This window comes from Sphaerodactylus townsendi, linkage group LG03 (genome assembly GCF_021028975.2).
Source record: "Sphaerodactylus townsendi isolate TG3544 linkage group LG03, MPM_Stown_v2.3, whole genome shotgun sequence".
NCBI classification, from domain to species: domain Eukaryota; kingdom Metazoa; phylum Chordata; class Lepidosauria; order Squamata; family Sphaerodactylidae; genus Sphaerodactylus; species Sphaerodactylus townsendi.
The window spans coordinates 149226298-149239913 of NC_059427.1; positions in this window are offsets into that span (position 1 = coordinate 149226298).

A 13616-nucleotide genomic window follows, 5' to 3' on the forward strand; every position below is an offset into this window, starting at 1 on the left:
CTGCAGGGGGTGCATTTTTAGACATATTGGCACCAAAATTGCAGCGTATCATCAGGAGACTGCCCTAATGACACTCCCCAGGTTTGGTGCAGTTTGGTTCAGGGGGGCCAAAGTTATGGACCCTCAAAACTGTAGCCCCCATCTCCTATTAGCTCCCATTGGAAACAATGAGGGATGGGGCACCCCTTTTGGGAGTCCATAACTTTGGACTCCCTCAACCGAACTATGCCAAACATGGGGGGTAGCATAAGGACAGTCTCCAGATGATACGCTGAATTTTTGGTGCCTCTAGCCTTAAAACTGCGCCCCCTGCAGGCCAAAAACAGAAAACCACTAAAAATACCCAAAAACAAACCCTGAATTTTTGGTGCCCCCCCCCCACAAGGTGATGCCCTGGGCAGCTGCCCACCTTGCCCAATGGGCATTACGCCCCTGGGACTGAGAGAGTTCTGAATGTGCTGTGCAAAGCCCAAGGTCACCCAGCAGGCTTCATAGGAGCGGGGAAACAAATCCAGTTCGCCAGATTAGAGCCAAATCCAGTTCACCAGATTAGAGAATCAAACCCGGTCCTCCAGATTAGAGTCCACCTGCTCTTAACCACCACTCCACGTCTGCACAGATAAGATGGATGATAAAAAGTTAAGCAAGTACCGTGCTGCTTCAGGTGGGTAACCATGTCAGTCTACAGTAGAACAGCAGGTTTCTACAGATTCCCAGCGGCAGCATCTCATCAAGGAAGCTTTGATTCTCAAACATCCTGGAAAATTTACATCCTGGAAATCCTGCCAACTTGGCTTGAATCTTCCTCAGCACACTTATGCTGCCACAGGAGGTGGTGATGGCCACTAACCTGGATAGCTTTAAAAGTGGCTTGGACAGATTTATGGAGGAGACGTCGATCTATGGCTACATTGCAAATGCCTTAGCAGACCAGGTGCTTGGGAAAACAGAAGGCCATTGCTTTCACCTGCTGCACGTGAGCTCCCGAAGGCACCTGGTGGGCCACTGCGAGCAGCAGAGTGCTGGACTAGATGGACTCTGGTCTGATCAAGCAAGCTCTTTCTTACGTTCTTATGTTCTTAGAAGAACCTGAAGCTTATAGCTGCAGCTGCATATATATTCCTAGGGACTTTTGCAGAGCTCTTTCACATCATCTCTGGAACTGAAGATGCTGGGAGATTGAACGTGAGACTTTCTGGATTCCAGACAGATAAGAGCTGTAGCCTCTCTCAAGACTTCGTTTCATCCAACATTCCTTCAAGGACCCCTCCTTTCTGCCTTATGATTTAAGCATTGTTTATGTGCTTTGAACAGCTATTTTCATTCGGACTGAATTACTGTTATGATATGTTTTTATAAAGATTTGTTGTAACGGTTAGCTGCCTGGGTGGTCCTGATTAGGCAGAGAGATGGCATGCAGTTGTATAAAATAAAAAATAAAAAATGGTGGCTGGCAGGCAGGCAGGATGGCACGATGTCCCTCCAGAGATCCCTCCCCTCCCCAGAACACACCCTTCACACACTGGCTTCAAATTTCCAGGACTGCCCCAAGTCAGAGATGGCAACACTAATTGGAATGGATTGCAAAGTAAGTATTTTCTTAAGTATTTTCCAAAGTGTTGCAAGCCAAAAAGGAGGGGAGAGATATTTTTTGCTTCTGAGCCTTGCGTGCTGAGCTGCTGCACCCACTTTGGGAATTCTGACTCATCCGGCCAGTTTCCTTTAACAAGAGTTCAAAGGGCAGGAACTGGAGATAAGGCAGCTGAGGGCAAAGCCGGCTCTTCGGCATTTCCAGCTCACGGATTTTGCCCTAACTGCAGCCTTTCTGTATTTCTTTAATTATTACACCCCGTTCTCAGGTAGTAAAAGGCAGATAACAAGAGAACAATCGGTCAAAAAAAATCAAAAATAAAACAACGCACGGCATAGAAATGCAGGCAGGCCCAGCAAAACCATTAACTTCCTTCTGAAATAAGACTGCTTTGCATGATTTCCTGAATATAGAAAGTGTCCTCTGCACCCACTCTGTTATGCTGCAGGACCACAGCAAGAATCTACCAGCAGACTGTTGCTCGATGAATAGTCCTAAGAAAGTCACTGCAAAGAGAAGGTTGTTTGATGATTGCACACAGGGAAGAGGTCCCCCAGAATTACAACTGATCTCCAGACAAACAAGGGTCGAATCCCCACGGTCAATTAATCGCATGATACTTACACGAAATATCCAGGTTTCAGCAAGAACTCCCCACCGCTCAACCGCCAAACACAGATTCATCCCGGTTCTGGAACTCCCCCTCCCTCTTATCAAGTGTTTTTAAAGAACCTGTATGAAAGGGCGCCTTTTTAAAAAACGCGCGCTGAATCCAGATCGGTGGGGAGGTTCGGGGGGTTGAGTGTAGGTTTGTTTTCCCGCCGTTGGCAGTGACGTGGAGCCTTCCAGCCAATCAGAGCGCAGTGGGCTGTGCGCGATTCACACACAGCCCTTTTTTTTTCACTCCGGCGGAGGCTATGTTGAAATGTGGCTGCGTGGAACATGATTTCTGTGCCAACTGTTAACTAAAATTAGACTTTCATGCCCGTGCAGTTGCATGGGTAAAGAGTGCTGAAGCCGCGCGTAAATGTAGCTTAGTGCAAAAAACAGCTACCATCTTATCTATGCATGCATGTGGTGACGTAGCTGTGCAAAAAAAAAAAAACAGTTTTAAAAAATTCCCACCCCAACACAGCTCAACAGCCAATCAGGACGAGGATGAAAGAGCCGCTGAGCAGATTGCGTGTTCGATCATGCGAACTTGGGGAGTGCTGCTGTTTTTGAAAGTGTGATAGACATAGATGTCCTCGTCAGACACACGCTGCAGTGGGGAGGGTGAAACCGTGATGAAAAGGTGCCGTTTCTTTTGAAACCTGGTTGTATCCAGCTTTAATTTCTCAGTGGGGAAATGGCCAAGAACGGTTCCGCTGGAGAAAATGGATGCTTTGGGTGGTCCTTATTACATTATGCCCTGCTGAGACCCCTATTACTACCCTCCCCAGGCTCCACCCCCCAATCTCCAGGGATGTCCCAACTCAGACTTGGCAACTGTAATCTGGGGTTATGCCAGAAGAAGCTAATGGTTATGAGGTCTAGGACTGCCAGCTGGCACCAAGCAGAAGGCTTAGCATGATGGACATGTCGGGAATGATAGCTCCATTGGCATGATGTCACTTCCAGCGTGAGGCTGGAAGTGACATCGTTGCGGCCCCTCCCACAGATACAGAATAATGCATTTTCAATCCACTTACACAATTGTTTGAGAGTGGATTTTGCTATTCCGCATAGTAAAATCCAGCTGCAAAGTGGATTGAAACTGGTTTGAAAGTGCACTATTCTGCATGTAGCCCTTCGGGGATCGGGCGGTATATAAATTAAATAAATAATAATAATAATAATAATGTGCAGAAGGGGCCTGTGTTGGCCCAATGTTCTAGAAATAGTGAATCTTAGAGTATCGTGCCAATGCAATGATGCAATGATGCAATGATGTCACTCTGGATTCCCCCAAAAGTGACATCACACTGTCAGATCAACATCAATTTTTTGCCTCACCTCCCACCCCCCACCTCCATCTCCCCACTGAGCAGTGGCAGGGGTCAAGGGCTGCTTCTGAGAGGTCTCCTATAATGGAAGAGCTGACAGAATGAATGAGGTTTCTAGGCCATTGAAGCAGGGTAGACTGGGAAATGAAAATGGCCCAGGGCCAAGCTGAGCAGCCCCCACAGCGACACAGGCCAGCACTGCAGGGACGAAGCTGATAGATACCAATAATGGGCATCAGCTCAGCCATGGCATCCAACTGCAAAGTGGCAACCACATGGGAGGAGGAGACAGCTGGACGCTGACATCTGTTATCGTTTCTGATGGGGGACCGAGTAGAGCTGCTGGGGTTTGTCTATGCTTGCGCCTGACTATCAGCTGCTCTGTGGGGAAGCAGCCCATTCGAAAAATTATGTGTAAGTTCAATAGCCAATCTGTCTGTGCCACGAAGGGCTTTAAACGTAATTTAAATCGAGCCCCTGAAACAAGTAGGTGATCCGTGCAGTTGATGCAGCTCTAGTTATATGTTCTGAACCGCTAATTCCAAACATACAACCCCCGAATGGCCCTTCATGTTAGTACTTTGGCTTTTATTTATGGTCTGAGGTACATTTTTAAATGTATTGTTCTCTGGAACCCTGGTGAGTACGGTAAGTTATTACAGGCCTGATTTGTTTATTTGATTGAGGTCAGATCTTGCCCTTCCGTAAAAGATAACACAAGTGGGGTGATCTCATTTTAGATTCTCACTAACTCTAGGGCTGTGAGAGTTAAATGATAGATAAGATAAAAAGATAGCCCCAAGCAGTCACGTTGATTTTCATGCTCCAGGGCCTCATATCAGGAACAAAAGGTTGAGGAGGGGACATTAAATATATATTACACTTATTTTTTTTCCTTTTCTCTCAACTTTTTGGTTCCTAGTTTGTTTTACAGATTGGGTTTTGTTTCCCTTCAGTTTGTTGGTTCCGTCCCACATATCACCAGCTTGCAAAACTGCACACTGACACACACAACACGAGACCCTGCGTAGGGCTGCCAGCTCCAGGTTGGGAAATACCTAGAGGTTTTTGGGGTAAAGCCTAAGAAGGGTGGGGTTTGGGGAGGGGAAGGACTTCAATGGGGTATTATGTCATGGAGCCCACCTTCCAAAGGGGCCTTTTCCTTGAGGCGAACTGAGATCTGTCACCTGGAGATCAGGTGTAATAGCAGGAGATTTCCAGCCAACAGCTGGAGGTAGCCAACCCCAATCCTATAAAATGTGATAGGACAGGGTCTGCAACCTGCGGCTCTCCAGATGTTCACGGACTACAATTCCCATCAGCCCCTGTCAGCATGGCCCTTGTGGCAGGGGCTGATGGGAATTGTAGTCCATGATGTATGGGCTGGAGTACTGCCAGGCCTGGGCTAGAACCTTCCCGCGAATTAGAAGTAATGTTAGGTGTTTTCCTCACCACTATCAAGTAGGTCCTCATTCCCAGAGCTCACTGCGATATGGTTCATGTGGCCAACTACAAAACAGAGCGTGGTTCCTACATCTTTCACATATTTTTAAATGTGGTGCGGAATGAGTTTTATGGATACTGTGGGCTGCCAAAAAGATACATCTGTGGGTTCTAGAGCATATGAAACCTGAACTCCCCCTAAAAGCTAACATTACTAAACTGCGGCTATTGTACTTTGGTCACATTGTGAAAAAACAAGTGCCCCTGGAAAAGATACTCATGCTAGTAATAGTTGAAGGCAGCAGGCAAACAGGAAGACCCAACACAAGATGACTCCACAAAGGAAGCCGCAGCCCTCAGTGTGCAAAATCTGAGCAAGCTAATGACAGTACAACTGGACAACATTAATTCATATGGTTGCCATGACAGCATTTCACAGGGGGGGGGGCAAAGGAAGTGGAATCATGCTTGGGATTCAAATTTGTTGCACAGTCTAGTTCAGAGGTCTGCAACCTGTGGCTCTCCAGATGTTCATGGACTACAACTCCCATCACCCCCTGACAGCATGGCCAATTCCCTATGCTGGCAGGGGCTGATGGGAATTGTAGTCCATTAACATCTGGAGAGCCACAGGTTGCAGACCCCTGGTCTAGTTGTATGGGTTGCTTCCAACACAGTCCCGTGGACAGTGGTATATCTGAGGTATAGCAGATATGGCACATGCCCTGGGCACCACTTGAAGGTGGGCGCCATCCCTGCCTGCCTGCCTGCCTCCACCACTGCCCAGTTATATGCCTGCCACCCACTGCAGGTGCCATACACAACTCTGTCAGTCTTCCTCCCTTGGGCTGTGGCTGTAACTCCGGCACCAGCTACTGCCGCTGGGAGAGGCTGAGCATTCATATTGGTGAGCCGGCTGGCACCTCCCCCTTCTCACTGTCTTGCCTGCCCCCCTGCCAGCCGGCTGCACGCACGCCCAGCGGAGCACCTGCCCAGAGCTGGCAGGACAAGCACCCAGCCTCTTGAACAGAGAGAGGCTTCGTGGGTTGATGGTCCACAACAGCAGGGTTGGCCCTGGCTCCATGCAAGGACCCCTCCCCGCTTGCTGCTGTGCATTAAGCTGGTGCTCAAGCCCCAGAATATTGCTTCCCCCACCCCAGCTGTTGGAAGCCCTGTTCACCGCATGGGATATTCGACACTGCATGGGACATTCAACTCCCCCCCCCCGCGGCTAGCCCAATATCTTCAGGATCTCCAGGGGGATGGGGGACGGCACTGGCGTAATGCCCATTGGGCAAGGTGGGCAGCTGCCCAGGGCATCACCTTGTGGGGGGGCATCAAAATGCTGGGTCCGTTTTGGGGTATTTTAGAGGTTTTCCATTTTTGGCCTGCAGGGGGCACAGTTTTTAGGCTAGTGGCACCAAAATTTCAGCGTATCATTAGGAGACTGCCCTTATGCTACCCCTTAAGTTTGGTGAGGTTTGGTTCAGGGGGGCCAAAGTTATGGACCCTCAAAACTGTAGCCCCCATCTCCTATTAGCTCCCATTGGAAACAATGAGGGATAGGGGCACCCCCTTTGGGAGTCCATAACTTTGGACTCCTTGAACCAAACCTCACCAAACTTGGGGAGTAGCATAATGACAGTCTCCTGATGATATGCTGAAATATTGGTGCTGATATGTCTAAAAATGCACCCTCTGCAGGCACCAATGTCCTGGTGCCAAAAAAAATTGGTCATGGTGGAGTGGCCGCCCATGGGGGGGGGGCATCCAACTCAGGTTTTGCCCAGGGCTACAGTTTGCCCAGGGCTGCCTCGTTACGCCCCTGGGGGACGGCCACAGGATTGCGTTTGCCTGGCCCTTTCAGTAAAGGCCAAGGGAGATGGTCTTCTTAGCCTACCTCACCTTCTTTCTGTCTTTCTGGAGAGGTAGGAGCATCAAGTGGTCAATGTCAAGTGGCCATTGACCTCAACTAGCTTGTCAGGCTAAGTAGGCTTCCCAGTCCAAGGGATTGTGCCTGCGCTCTCCAGAGCTCCCTGGGCCAGAATAGTTTCATCCAACGAGGGGAAGGGGCAGCCTGAAATATCTGTGCCTGAAGAAGGGCACGGAAGAAGGAAAGAGTCCACCAAAGCTCTGTGAATAGCTCCACTGGTCTTCAGCCACCGGACTCTCCTTCTCTGCCTCCTAGAGTGCACCAATGCCATGCGCAGGGTTGCCATAGACGCTATTTTCCATAGATAGGCCCCTGCACGTAGAAGATGCATTTCGAGCAGCTAACTTTCATGTATCACGTTAATTTCGGGGGGGGGGGGAATGAATTTGAGCAAAATGAATTACTTTCACTATGCCACTGCAAATGGCAGGAAACCATTTGCAAACCGACGACATTGATCAAATCCCTGCGGTAGCTGCTTCTCATTTATTTATTTATTTATTTATTTATTTATTTATTTATTTATTTATTTGTTCCACTTATATACCGCCCTCCCCCGAGGGGCTCAGGGCGGTTTACAACATTAATACAAACAAGTGGAAGGATAAAATACAATATTAAATATTAAATATTAAAATGCAGCGCTTAAATTCTTAACCATTTAAAATACAGATGGCGTATGACCATTTAAACTCCTCTGAGAGGGGGAACAGCGGGTCCAAGCTGTTAACGGGCATAATCAGCAGCCGGCCTCCCCAAAGGCCCGGCGGAATAGCTCAGTCTTACAGGCCCTGCGGAACTCATTTAGGTCCCGCAGGGCCCGGACAGCTGGAGGGAGAGCATTCCACCAGGCAGGGGCCAGCCGCATCATGGAGGGGGCGGGAATCCCCAGCAAGTTGGCCTCTGCCGAACGCAGAGACCGACGTGGGACATATGGGGCCAGACGGTCCCTTAGGTACGAAGGTCCCAGACCGCGTAAGGCCTTAAAGGTTAACACCAATACCTTGAAGACGATTCGGAACTCAACTGGGAGCCAGTGCAGGCGGCGCAACACGGGCATGATATGGTCTCTGATGGCACCTCCCATGTGGATAGCTTGCCATCCTGAGAAACTGTTGGTGCAAATTTGACCCTCCAAGTGCATTCAAACATCCATCCCCAGCAGGGGATTATTTCAGCATGAAACAATGACATTAGGGTTGCCATTTGCTTCCCACCAGTGGGGCTACCTCCTCTAGCATGCCCCCATTCCTTGCCAGCACTCAAAGGAATATCAAGGAAGAAATGGAGTGAAGTGACACCTCATGATGCCGTAGGACTGTTTCTAGCTACGTAATAGGAAATTACGTCAATGAATCACAGGATGATGTAGAATTCATCCCACACTCTACCATTTTTACCACAGAGTTTTGGGTGAATTTTAGAATATCTTGCCATAAAATGACCAGAAGCGAAACTGCAGCATTGTGCAACACTATTAGGGGTCTTTTCCACACAACCAAAATAAAAAAGTTTTGAGGCAGGAAATAATACCTTTTCTCTGAAAGCTTTTAGTCCTGGTTTTCAGTCCAAAATGTTTTATTTCTAACCTCAAAATGTTTTATATGCATCCACTATTTTAGTAATTCTTTTAGTGAAAACATTTTCAAAATGTCTTCACCTTGCTGGGCAGATGTTTGTATAATGTTTCCCAAGACTCTCTGCAGTCCCCGAACATCCTCCTCAGCACCATTTTCTGAGCTCGCTCCATCATCTCCCCTGTCGACTTCCATCATTTTTAAAAATTGGGGGGGGGGGCTGATATCTTCAAAGATACAAAGGCCCTTTCCGCACGGGCCAAAGGGTGCTTCCCCACCGGCAGGAATGCCGGTGGAGGGGTGGGGGCCGTTCGCACGAGAGCATGCGAGTGGCCCTCGCAGAGGCCGGCACAGGAGGAGCCGCCTCTCCCCTGTCCCTCCCCCAGGGGTCAGAGGACAGCGAGGGAGGGTCTTAGGAGGCCAGCAGGGCGACGAAGGCGACGAGGTGAGTGGGAGAGGGACGGGAAAAACAGCGTGTTCCTGGTGGTGCCATTTGCACCGCATCGCCGGGAATGCGCTGTTTTTCCAAAAACTTCCCTCCAGGACGGAGGTTTTTGGAGGCAGCCTGACGCCGCCCTGGGGGAGGGGGAGGGGAGCCAGGTCAGCACTGCTGCGTTTTCGCAGCGCCGCCTGTGCAAATGGCTCCCTGGGGATGGCGTTTTTGCCGTCCCCAGGGTGCCGTTTATGGCCCGTGCTGAAAGGGCCAAAGACACAATCCATGAAGAATCGCAGCATGAGACTTTGAGACATCAAAGTTACAAATCCACAAAGACATTAAAACAAAACGAGAGAATCACAAAATTGTGTCCAGGAAGTGTTACGATGCGGTGAGTGTGGACAAACTGGGAGGGCTAAAAACATTTTGCAAACATTTTCAGTGACTTGTGTTGAAATGGCCAGGATACGGCCCTTCCTCATCAGTCTCCTGGGGTTTGCCAGCCACTGGCAGCCAACCCTTAGTGACTAGCATGTGTGAACGGGCTCTTATAACAGCTTGCAAACAACTAATAAGGGATGTATTCTAACTAATTACCTTCCTCACACAGAGGCCCTTTCTGCACGGGCCTCTATGCACCCTCACACCGGCAAGAATTCTGCCGGCGTGGGGGTGGAGGCCGTTCGCATGTCTGGCGTCGCAGTGAGGCCCCAACAGAGGCCGGTGCAGGAGAGGCGGCTCCGCACGGAGCCGCCTCTTCCCCGTCCCTCTCTTACTTACCTCATCGCTGTCACCACCCTGCTGTCCTCCTAAGCCCCGCCCACGCTGCCCTCTAACCTCCAGGGGTCGGAGGACAGCATGGGCTGGGCAGGAGGCAGACTGAAAGCGGCAAGCTGGCGGCGAGGTAAGTAAGAGAGGAGACGAAGCAATGGTGTTCCAGCGGTGCTGTTAGCACCCGATGCCCGTGAAAGAGAATACGCTGTTCGCCTCAAAAACTCCCAACTTTAAGCGAGGTGTTTTTGAGGGGCTGACCCTGACGCTTAGCCCTGAGGGAGGGGAAGGGGAGCCAGGTCGTTTTTGCCCGTGGTTTTGGCCCGTGCGGAAAGTGCCATAGTCTTCTGTGTGTCAGAATCTTTATTCCTTTGATGGGGGTGGGGAGAATTCCATTGCATGAGCCTAAAACCTGTTGTGTAGGTAAGCCACAAGCTTCCTTACCCATTTATGGCCTGTTGTTTTCCAAAGAGTAAAACAGGCAACACAGAGAGAACCATTTTGCATCCTAGATAGCAAGGATGGTCCTCACGTGATTGAATTTGCAAACCACTTTTCAAAATTAAAATGAGAAAACATGCTGATGGGGAATTGGGGCTGAGAAACACTGATGATACCAGAGTCACAAAGTGACCTTGTGGTAACAGTGCAAGTCAGAATTCAATTGCACAAATATCTATGACAAAGAAGAGTGACAACAGTAAATACATCATTGTTGAGAAGATGGGTGAGGTTTTTTGTTTTTAAAACAAATTTTCATTTTTTAAAAAAAGCTAAGCATAAATATCTGCATTGGTAGTTTTTCTTCTTCTGAATTCTTTCCTACATTAATGACTTCTACATGGGCTGACACGAGAAACCTGAGAGGCTCAAAATTGTTTCCTGGTGGAAAACTATACTACAGAACTGTATCACTACTATACAGTATTAACTCTCTTATAGCTGCCTCCTCAAAAAACAAACAAAAAAACCCCACCTAGGAAATGTACTTCATTGACTGTGCCAAGATCCACAACCTCCCCCTGAACAACTGTGTCCAAAGGTATCTGAGGAAAGGTGGTTTGGGCATCTTGGCCCTCTCTTTCCCCAATTTTTAAAAAATATTCTGAGGCAGGAATTAAAACATTTCATCCATGGAGTTCTGCACAGTTTGGGTCTCAAATGTTTTATTGGCCGCCTCAACAGGTCTTACTTGAATGACCATTTAAAATGATTCTTCAGTTGAAACATTTTCAAAATGGCTTCCCTTGCTGATGAGATCTCTGTAAGACATTTTCCACACCTTCCCTGAACTTGCTCCTCAGCGCCATTTTGTGAGCTCACTCTCCATCCCCCCTTTCCTGTTCCTGGAGCATTTCTGTACCTTTTTGCATGGGGGGGGGGCTAATTTTCAAGGCACCCGATTATACAAGGTGCAGAGAATAACAGAACAAGTCTGTGAAGCCGACAAAGTATCGATTTGGCAACAAACTAAAAAAAAAGGGAGATGACATAATAGCAGCCATGGATCGTTTCAAGGGGGTGAGGGCAGACATACATCGTGTTAAAGTGGGGATTAAAAATGTTTTAGAAACATTTTAGGTGCTTTGAGCGTCACGCTTGTGTCGCGGGTAGGGCTGGACTAGGATTGCCATTAACCCAGTTGAGCCAGTCACATTCTCTCAGCCTAGCCTACCCACAGGATTGCTGTGCGGGTAAAATGGAGGAGGCGAGGCCCATATCGACTGCCTTGAGGTGTGAGGGAACAGGCAGGATAAAACTGTATTAAATAACTTTTTTAAAAAAAACCAGTTGAAATCTGCAGTAGACATTTGTCCTTGATGTCAAATAGGAAAACGCCCTTTGATTGTGAGGTATGGGACTGGGAGACTTTTAAAAGGTCGATTAAAATTATTAAGGCGGCAGCCCTACCCACAGCCTTTCCCTCTTTCTTCCTCCCCCAACCCCAGCTGGATACTGTTGGCTACAGTTGCAGAAAACATTACAGGCTGTTGACTTTTCAGTCTATGGGGACCCACCCTGGGGACTTATCAGTATTGTTTGCTTTCTGTTCCTGTCTGTGCTGGCTTGCCAACACACACACACACATATATATACTTTAAACACCAAAGGTGTGGCTGGGTGAGGGGAACGGGCAAGAAGCTGATCCCCCCATTGGCATTTCCCAAAGAAAACAGAGGGGCCTTTTGTATAAGATCAACCGCCAACTTTTGCTTCCCGCGTTTCCATGGAAGTCTTTTTTTAATAGGAGCAGGTGCGCTTCTTTGTGATCGTCCACAGGTACGCTGTTTAATCCCCTCCCCCTCAACAATCCTTTGCCAAGAAAGGAGAGAGGAGAAATAACCTTTTACATGTTAGTTCTTCATTCTTCGACCTGATTGCACAATGGTGTGCTTTTCAATGGCCGGCAATTGTCTGCGCATAATTTGTTAATGTAGGGCTGCCAGCTTCCAGTGCTAGATTTACCCATAGGCTGGGCAGGCTAAAACCTAGGGCCTCATGATCTAGGGGGCCCTCCAGCCAAAGTGTAGAATATTTTTGACAAATTCCTGCCTATTCCACAAAATGTTTACCAAGTTTGGTTGTGGCGGAACTTTTTCACAGTTCTAATTTTAACATCTATGCATTTTTTTCCCCAATCCATACAGAATTTAACAGCATCTTACACCCGTTCGAGGAGGAATTGTGAATCGCGGAATTTTAAAACACCCGTCATTATCCTTGGCTTTACTCCATTTTGTTTAAAACACTCTTCCATCTTTCTGTCGTCCTGAGAGTGGAGGGTTGGGAGGGGCTTCACAAGTGGAATAGTCTAGGCCAGGGGTGTCCATGAACATCTGGAGGGCCACCTTTGGACACTCCCGTCCTAGGGCCTCTCTTCATCTCAATCGGGCATCAGCTATATAGTATATACGAATTGGTTGAGTTCCTCCTATTTTTTTCCTCAGTCTCCAGGTGCAGTCCAGAGTCCTCCCAAGATTGTAGCTGATCTTTGGACTGTAGAGACCAGTTTCCCTGGAGAAAATAGCAACATCATAGGGTGGACCTCATGGTATTACACCCAGCTGAGGCCCATTCCCAAGTTCTACCTGCAGATCTCCAGGAATTTCCTAGAGTTGACAACACTATCTCAAAGGTTTGTATAACTTGATGGAAGGCTGTACAGAGAAAAATACAAAACAGCTCGAAGTTACCACCACTTTTGCCTACTTGATCTGATATAACAGTGGTGGCGAACCTTTGGCACGCCAGATGTTATGGACTACAATTCCCATCAGCCCCTGCCAGCATGGCCAATTGGCCATGCCTCTCTTCATCTCAATCGGGCATCAGCTATATAGTATATATGAATTGGTTGAGTTCCTCCTATTTTTTCCGCAGTCTCCAATTGGCCATGCTGGCAGGGGCTGATGGGAATTGTAGTCCATAACATCTGGAGTGCCAAAGGTTCGCCACCACGGTGATATAACAAGGGGTTCTGACCTGGAAGGTCCAGACTGGCCCAATCTCTTCAGACCTTGAAAGCTAAACAGAGTTGGGCCTGGTTAGAATTTGGATGCGAGATCACCCAGGAATATTAGGGTCACAGCACAGAGGCAGGCAATGGCAGAACACCTCTTAACATCTCTTGCCTTAAAAACACTACAGGATCGCCACATGTTGCCTGTGACTTGGATGACATTTTTAGTACCGCCGCCAAGTCCCAGAGCTGCAGATCAGTGGGATACGCTGAGTTACACACTTGTCCTAGGACAGTAATTCCCAATCTGGTGCCTGGGATGGCCACTGAGGTGCCCAAAGCTGTCCCCAAAGCAAAACACAATAAAAAGCTTCCGAAGGATCCCAGACACCTTTCTGTCTTTAGGGACCACCCATCTTG